We start from the raw sequence: 8,537 nt of genomic DNA, 5'->3' as shown, positions 1-8,537 counted from the left end.
TAGTTAAGTGTTGAGCAGGCGACAGTCGTACGTTTGCACATGACACCAACGGCCAGGTTAATATCTTTCTCTACACACAAACAAAGAGTGCACATACATGGTTATGCATAAGTAAATTTATATAAATTCGTATGCTGGCACATGGCTGAAGGTGACGTGCACATGACTCAGAACGCCGGTCGCCGGTTTCAGGTCTCAGGGGTCGGTCGCACGACACACACGGCACGGCATGACAAGGTGTACGATGGGTGGTATACACCCCCGTCTACATAGTACATACGAGAGTATCTTCCGTTGTGTTGCTGTTTGACAGCTTCACAACTGGTCTTCATTTTTGGTCACAATGGTCATTTATTCGTTTGTTTTCGAAATCCACTTATGGTTGCATGTTGGGTTATTTGAAAAGTATAACTGCAAATACAAAGGTAAAATGTATTTACGAGCATTTGTACGTTTCAAACAATAAGCTGGCGGAGAGTTTATAATTGGTAATCCTTGTGGTTGTGCATGGACTAGTTTAATGCATTTAAATGTGAAATTTGCATAATATATATATATAGAATAATATATTTTGAATATACTTCAAGTGTAGTTATTCAAGCAAGTGTTTTTGGCCTGTTTATATTATGATAATAATATATGTATGTGTAGCTCATAGAGTGTTGCCAAATTTAGGTCAACCCACTGTGCGTTGTGAATATTAACATTTTGTCATACGAAACCACACCCTCGGTGGGCTGCCATCTTGGTAGAGCTATAAATTAAAAGTTTGAAAGTAAAAAGTGGCCATAAATTTGTACCTATAACATAAAAACTGGACATACTTTTGTTTAACTTTTTTCAAGTTGAAAACTTCTTGTTTTAAAACTGGACACACATTTTTGGTAATTTAAAAAGTTTGCCATAACTATTTAGTCATATAAAACTGGCCATGCATTTTTTGTCACTTCAAAGCTGGACTTAGATTGTTAGTTGTTTGATAACTGGACATATATTTATGGTCAATAAACACATGACTTAAATTTTAGTCGTTTAAAAATTGGACATACAGTTCTGGTCACTTAAAAACTAGATATCCTTTTTGGACATTTAAAAACTGAACATAAATTTTTTGTTGGACAAATTTTAGTCGTTTAAAAACATGGATTGCCAATAATATGAAAACTGGACATAATGCCTGGATATTTGCATTTTCAGCAGTTCACTCGTTCTTATTCTTAATAAGACGGTGGAACAAAATCAATAAAACTGTTCGTATTTTGTAAGTGATTGGTCGTTGACTAAATTAGAAAAATCAAAATTTTTCTAACATCTTGAAATTCTCGATTAAATTTATACATGTAATAAAATTGTAACAGGCCGATGTCTTTACATTATAGATTTTAAAGAAAAATTAATATAATAATTATTAGAGCAACAGAAGCCAAATCTAAAACTTTTAAAATTTCGAATTGAATACAGTTTTCACTGATGTATTGTTAGAATGAACAAATTAGACAGTTGCCACCTGTTTGAAAATTGCAGTTTAAGTAAATTGATAAGATAAAAAAATATGGCAATATGGCTGTCAAAAAAAGAGTATTAAGAAGGCTCACAGCCGAAAATATTTTTGCGGAGGGTTGCCACCTGCTGGAAAATTTTTATTCAATTAAATTGATAAAATAAATGAAATATTAAAAAACGTATACGTTTAAGGCGCGGTGAAGCACGCCGTGTATTTTCGGTGATAATAACCGCCGGACTTGCTCTTGCTTTCAGTTGCAGTTTCATGATTTACAAATGGTTTCTTGCCAAAACCGTGACGAGTGAAGATGCCATAAAATATGCTATTGAATCTTTTGACTGCTTTAAATCGCCCGCTACTCAGAGAAGGTGCTGTGCTTTTGGTGGATACATTGAAAAAGATTTTCACTGCGTCGCTTGTACTTGCTTAGATATCCTTCCACAATCATGGAAACTTATTCACGTCGTTTTTATTCCTAAAGTTGTTAGAGACGACTATACTAGTCCTAGCATTTCAAACCTATTAGCATGATGTTCCTCATGCGGAAATGTCTGGACAGATTGGTTGAATTGCATATGCGAAGGAAGGCGCTTTCATTACATCCACTGCCTTTGCAATATCATGCCTATTAGCGGAGAAAATCTTGTGAAAAGGCTATGTGAAATCTGTTTGCCAGAACTAGTAACACCATCACTAAGATAGAATTCACTTTAGGCATTTTTGTAGACGTTGAAGGTACTTATGACAATGCCCTCTTCGATAGCATATGCAATTCGTCTCTAAGCCAAAGTCATTTGGGTTCAGGCAGAAATGGTTTAATATGTCACTTGCGGAGTTCCGAGAGGTTGTGCTTTCTCTCTTGCGCTCGTGTAGAACACTGAATATGATTGACATATGGTGTAGTGAGAAATCAACAAAAACTAGTGTTTTCCACCAGTGTTTCCCTTTTCACTAGAATAAGAAGGTTGAACGGCTTCGTTCCCCCTACCTTGAAAGGAGTAACTATTCAGATTTCTTCCGAACTAAAGTATGTATTTAGGTGTCTCCTAGATAGTAAAACCTTATGGAAGTCTCACCTAGCGGCATCCTCTATGATAACACCCTTTATCAATCCTACATCTGTGGAGTGGTAAAGGGATAAAAAAAACTGTTCTTCCATAAATGTTCTACGAAGCCGGGAAGCATTAAAGAGGCTTGTAGTATATTGGGTTTGTGGCCATAGTAGTAGTTGAAACACAGTTGCCAGAATTTCCCTGTAAACAGAATCTCTCAAACTAACTTGCCTTACTGCCTTTCAATTGTCTAAAAACAGATTTTCAACTATTTTAGCCAGAATTGCCTAGTAAGATTGGGATTAAGGAAAAGATAAAGATGAAGGGAAAGATAGAGATAGTATAAAGATAAAGATAATGATAAGGGTGGAGATAAAGATAAATATAAACATTAAAATGCTGATGCGTATTGAGGTTAAGAAGGAGTTTCACTTCTTCCGCGCAAAGATCTACACGCGCTCTGTTTTTGCTTCCCATGTAAAATTTCAAAATATTCATTCAGGGTCAACCAAATTTTCATAACAAAGGAATGCAACTTTTTTCAAGTTGCACACAAGCAAGTTTGCATTATAAAATTATTTAAAAAACAATATCCAATTCTTCATTAATTTGCCTACAAACATTTGAAAACTTTTGATTTGCCGTTCCTTTAATGTTGTTCTGTTTTATCAAAACACCCCAGCCTAGTTGCGGCGCGTCAACCAAGCCACACAATAATAATAGAAAAACCACCTAACAAATATATATGTTTGTATTTACTTTACATTCATACATAGCTTATATGTATGACCATTAGGGTGGTCCAAAAACAGTAAAGTCGGAATTGTAATGCTCTCACCCCTCAGGATTGTTCGATATCGAAAACATATACCCCTATTTTTTTATTTTGAAATCAAAAAATATTTAGAGGTTGCACAAAGCGCCCAATCGGAAAACTCTGGTTCTCTTCAGGACACTTTCAATAATAGTACCTAATTGTTTATGTACAAATTTTTTAATGCTAAGGATTTTTTATTGGTCGCCTCATTGCATTTTTCGGGGTTTTTGGCGGACCTATAGATTATAGTTGCGATGAAAAAATTGTTAAATAAACAATTGGGTATTATTATTTGGAATCTCTTGCAGATAAGCAGAGTTTTCCGATAGAGAAATATTGATTTTAAAGATTGCTATAACATTTCTACGAAAAGTTGTTTTTTTCCCCCATATAAAATACATGGAAAACTTTGGGCGCTTTGAGCGACCTCTAAAAATTTTTTGAATTAAAAAAAAAAAAAAAATAAAGGTATATTTTTTCAATATAGAACAATCCTGGGGGGTGAGAGCATAAAAATTCCGACTTTACCTTTTCACATGCATTTTTGGACCACCCTAATAAACGTATATACATATGAGTGACAGCTAGCACCTTTTCGGAGCAGAAAACTTTTACAGTTCTGTGGAGGTTGCGTGCAGCCACCAACACGATTCGCGTGTCAGGTGCACGTTGGTGTGCTGTAACGCACCTCCGATTACAACAAACCACCTACCGCTCTTTGCTGAGCTGCATATTTAGGTTCTTGCGACACGTCTGCTCCTGTTGGTATGTATGTATGTATGTATGTAGTAACTGCTGGCACTGGAGGTTGCCGAATGCCACTGCCACTGCAATTTTTCATGAGCAGAACCCACAAGCGTACTTTGTGCAAAAACTTTTCACAAACTGCGGATGTTTGTGATTAGTGTGCGTGAAGTTTTGCAAAGCGATTTGAGTTGCCAACAAGCAGCTGGCTGCCTAACAGTTGCTGACTTGTGGCTGACTCGCTGCCTGGGAAGTAGTACCTCCTACACCTACATACATATATTGCACCTATTGCTATCTCATGCTGGCGTTAAGAAAACTTGGCGGCACTTGGAAATCGGCATAGCACATTTAGACATGTGTTGCGTTAAGAAGTTCCATCCGTGTCCTGCGGCGAGTAACACACTTGTTCTAGTCACTTTACGTAACACGCATGGATTAGAGAAAATTTTCACTTTAACTTGTGCATATGTACATATGTATCTACATGTGCACATACAAACGAGCAATAACTAACAACTTGACTGCAGCAACTCTGGCGTTTTTCGTTTTTGTTTGCTTATCGTGGCGGCTAAAGTTGATGAGTAAGCTGTGAAAGTAATTTAACTTGACTTGATTAGAAGACACTGCCGATGCGAGGCGCTGGAAATTTGCCAACTTCTTCTGTAGGTGGCATGATTGACTTGTGCGCTTGCCGCTTGATTGAATGACAGATTTATTTGTATGTACATATATACATTAGAGTGGTCCAATTTTTGGTAGGGGGGGAAAATTTCATCCAAAAAAATGTGGCACCCCCTTAGTCTGTTTTTTTTTATATTTGTAAAATCTATACCAACGTTCAATTTCCTATTGTAACCAATACAGGGTGCTCAATGACTTTAAAATGCGCTACTGGATCGCTGTGAAACTGGCAAAAATATTGGTGATTTTTATAAAAGGCTACTGTTGCCATGACAATTGAAGCTGGTGATATTTTTTTAGATAATTTAAATTTGAAATTTTCTTAGGTTACTTAACCAATTGTTTGATTAAAACATATATGTACACAATACTTCTAGAGCAAAATATGAGCATAATGAACATCCTGTAAATTTATACTTGGAAACGTAAAGTTTGGTACCAGCACTTCTTTCGGCAAGACGAAAAATTTTTGAAGGTGCCGCAAACCCTATCTTGGAAATTTTTTTTCGGACCACTCTAATATACATACATATAGTACTTATATTGATCGAAAATATAAATTTATGCGCTCTCAGCGTAACATATCAGCACTTCTGAGCTCACAAAGTAAAGACATTATCAAGTTGTGGTTAGCGGTTTCACATTTGTACATATACATACATGTGTACTTACATACTTACTTCCTAGCTGCTGGTATGTTCACTTTAACCCTTGAATAATATGAGCTGCAGTTATAGTTGGTACCACGTGAATAAATATTTGACAGCCATTTACTGACAGCTTTTAGTGCTGGCTTTGACGAGAAAGCAGCAGATAGACAAACAAAGAATTTTTAAACGAAATATAGAGCGCGCATGGGAAACCCTAACTAAACTTAGCAATCCGGAACACGGCGTTGGTGGAAACTGCTGGTAATTTCTAGCACGCTGTAGAAATATTTGTACTATTAACTATTTCTCTACTTTTTGTCTTTCTGGAAACAAAAACGAAAGAAAAAAACCAAACACAAACTTTAAAAAGAAAACAAGTGAATTTTATGTAGAACGCTACCTACATATTTATACCCAACACACAATAATATCTTCTCTTCTAATCTTATCTTATTTTCTAACTTTCATTTGTGAGAGAGAAAGCAAAAAAGCGAAAGAGAGGCAAAGGCAAAGCAAAATAAAAAATGTCAAAGGCAATTCTATTCTATCAAAGGTCTTTCAACTCACCACAGTCTTTCGATAGACAAAAGTCTTTCATAAGACTATTGTAAAGTTTGGCAACTATTTATCTTCAAAGCTCTTTTCTGTTTCTCGAAAACTAACTGAAAGATCTGATAACGAGTAAATTTTAGCGTTATTCTGTTGTTCTGTTTTTTAGCAATAACTTTTCTAAAAATTAAATTAAATAAAAGAATTTTTATGTTTTTCTTTTTAAAACAATAAAAACTCGAAATTAAAAGAAAATTAAATTAAGTAAAGCAATAAATTAGAAAAAAAAATTAAATAGAAAAAAATAAATAAATAAAATGTCTCTAAAAATTAAATGAAATTAAAAAAAAGACACTTAACTTAAGAAGAAAATTAAAAAAAAAAATATGTATTAAAAACGGGAAAGATTAAATCAAAAAAAGAATATTAAATTAAGAACAAAAAAATTAATCTAATGGCCTTATTCATAAAAAATAAAGTAGGTTTAAAGAGCTTTAAAAAATGACGTTTTCATACATTCTCCAGTTTATAAACCTTTTTTAAAGCTACTTTATTTTGTATGAATAAGGCCATAAAAAAAGAAAAATGAAAAAATTAAAATAAGTTCGTAAAAATTTAACCAAATAAAAAAGTTTTCAAAACAATAAAATCATAATTATAAGAAAATTTAATTAAGAAATAGATAATTGAATGTGAAATCAAAAAACAATATGAATAACAAAATAGAAATAATGAAAATAAGTTGCCTAAAAGCTAAATGAAATTAAATTTTTTTCTCTTTAAAATAATATGATCTAAAACTAAAAGGGAAAAATGAAGAAAATAAAAAAATTGAATGAGTTTCTAAAAATTTAATTCAATTAAAAAAATATTTGTTTCTTCATAATAAAACCTAAAAATTAACATAAAAATTAATTGAAAAACATTAAATAAGAAAATAGGTTTCTAAAAATTAAATTAAATTAAAAAATTAACGTTTTTCTTTGTAAAATAGTAAAATCTAAAAATTAAAATTAAAATTAAAATAAAGTAAAAAAAATATGAAAGTAAATAAAAAAAAAGATTTAAATAAAAAAAAAGATTTAAATAAAAAAAAAATAGAAAAAATACGCTGTCCATGTATTCGAAGCTCGCATCGCTCAAATCGCACGCCAGTGCTTTGCTCACTCGGCATTTGCAACTGCTGGAGCATCATTGGGTCGAGATGAAGGAAATTCCCTATATAATTACATTGGCAAGTATTTAGTATGATGACCGCGAAGATTAAGAGTCAACTAAATACATACTATTAAATTTGATGAAATGCGTGGATACGTTGCGTATGAGTAACATAATGTCTTAATAAATTTCATTAAAAAAAAAAAATAACTTTTATTGTTCGGCCCATAGGATTGGTCTGGCTGTTCACAAAAGGTGTTAAAATAGTCCCCAAGGTATCATATATAAAATTTGGGACTAAGAATATAAGATATCTTACTAAATTTTGTTGCGGACTTTAAAGCGTCTGGCGAAACTTACTGCCCACGGAAAGTGTCTGGCAATAACGAATATCCCCATTTGGAACATGCTTTGTGCCTAATTTTCTGCAGTATACACAGATTTGGAAATGTACCGAAAAACGTTTAACTTACGCATTATGTCCAGACGCATTCTGTTTTTTGTAGGAGGCAGGCCTGAGCACTCCGAACAGTTTGTCGTTTGAACTAAAGAGCAGACCTCTGTGATAATTTGTTGAAAAGTAGTGTACAGTGTACCAACTTACAAGCAGACATAATATAAGTTCGCCCTCACCCCTGAGTTTAAGGAATTTTTGCAAGGCTGGAGGGAACTTGTTTATTATACCTGCATTCATACATAAATACATAAGAATGAATTTCTAGATTTGTCCATCTTTTTTCAGTTTTTTGTATTGAGGTTCCACTATTTATATATGTATGTATCTATGAGCGTAGATCTCCAACATACGCAGTTCCAACGTTTTAGTACAAACAACCATACCATCGACAAAATTTAATACCTTCACGTTTTATGTATGTATGTATTAAGCACAAAACGAGCACGATAAAAAACAAACATATTAAAAGGGGGAAAAATACGTAAAAAAGAAACCTAAACACAGTGTTAATTTTATTTTATGGCTCAGTTGTGTTCTAACCGTTCTGTCTGCTGGTTGAATCCTCTGCTGCGTTGCAACAAAATAAAATGTTTAATATAAAGTTACGCTGCAAAAAACCATTTACCACCCAAAACCTTCCGCCTGTGTGAGTATAGACGCGAATGACGGCAATTGATAGATACGTACAACAGCAACTGCGACGCTGTGTCTAAGCGTGTTCGAAACTAACAAACCAACAACACATCAATCCACTCATCGTAATAATACTTACATAGCAATATGTAGTTGTGACAGCAGCCGCCGCTTGACCCCAATCGTATGGCGTTCTCAGTCGCTTTCATACTCCATCAGAATATTAAACATTGACATTGTCATTCTGATCACACCAAACGTCCCGCAATACAACAAAACTGACTGAATT

Source organism: Rhagoletis zephyria, unplaced genomic scaffold (genome assembly GCF_001687245.7).
Source record: "Rhagoletis zephyria isolate East Lansing unplaced genomic scaffold, Rhagoletis_zephyria_1.1 Rzeph_scaffold_07795, whole genome shotgun sequence".
NCBI lineage: Eukaryota > Metazoa > Arthropoda > Insecta > Diptera > Tephritidae > Rhagoletis > Rhagoletis zephyria.
Note: the sequence above shows the minus strand (reverse complement) of the source record.